Source organism: Paroedura picta, chromosome 15, assembly GCF_049243985.1.
Source record: "Paroedura picta isolate Pp20150507F chromosome 15, Ppicta_v3.0, whole genome shotgun sequence".
Classification (NCBI taxonomy): domain Eukaryota; kingdom Metazoa; phylum Chordata; class Lepidosauria; order Squamata; family Gekkonidae; genus Paroedura; species Paroedura picta.
Window position 1 is genome coordinate 17604543 of NC_135383.1, and position 1186 is coordinate 17605728.

A 1186-nucleotide genomic window follows, 5' to 3' on the forward strand; every position below is an offset into this window, starting at 1 on the left:
GAGGAGGAGGAGGAGGGAGGGGGCAACAGCTGCGAGGGGCCGCCCAGCCCGGCCCTGCCCGGCCACCCCCCACCTCCCGCAGCCTCGGAAGCTGGGGGGGTGGGGGGGAAAGAGGCAGCGGTGCCCCTGCAATGCAGCTCCGCCGGGGGCCAGCGCGCTCGCTCGCTCTTGCTCAGAGCCGCGCCGGAGATAGACTACTCCTGCACAGGGAGCTCGTTCGTCTTCAGCCGGGGGGGGGCACGTTGCAGAGGGGAGTTCAAGCAGGGTGTGACGTCGCGGTTATGAGCGGCGGCGTCGAATCTGGAGAGGCGGGTTTGAGTCCTCGCTCTTCCTCCGCACGCAGCCAACTTGGGTGACCTTGGGCCAGTGGCGGTTCTCTGAGAGCTGTTTTCGCAGAGCAGTTCTGTTAGAGAGCTCTCCCAGGGTGTCTGTTGTGGGGAGAGAGAGGGAAAGCTATTTGGAAGCTGCTTTGGGACTCCTTGGTACTGAAAAGCAGGGGACAAAAAATACCCCAACTCTTCATCTTCTCTTCCATGCTCACCCCAGCCAGTGCTCCTTTTCATTAATTTATGCTCCATTTTTGCCTCCAATTGGGACTCCCCAACATAGCTTGCAATGTTCTCTCCTTTTTCTCCTCACAACAACCCTGCAAGGTGGGCTAGGCGAAGGTTGTGTGGCTCAACATCACCCAGCAAGCTTCCATGGCAGAGGAAGGATTCGAACCTGAATTTCCAAGTCTCACTAATCACACTGGTCCTCTAGGACCTGTGTCAAGTAAGAGATATCCACTTAAGCTGAATATTACTATTTACTAGATTTTTATACCTCCATTCTCTGATGGTGGGGCTTGAGGGGATTTACAACATGGTTAAGATACACCTGGAGTTTTATCGCCAGGTAGTGCTATTCTGTCCAAAGATGCAGGGTGTATTTCCGGTATGCAAGACATCCTCCTCCCCTGTCCTCCTCCCCTCTCCTACAACTCAAGAAACAGGCCAAGAAGAAGAGTTGGTTTTTATACCCTGCTTCTCACTACCTGAAGGAGTCTCAAAGCAGCTCACACACGCCTTCCCTTCCTCTCCCAACAGACACCCTGTGAGATAGGGGAGGCTGAGAGAGCTCTGAGAGAACTGCTTTGTGAGAACAGTTCTACCAGGACTGTGTCTGACCCAAGGTCACCCAGCTG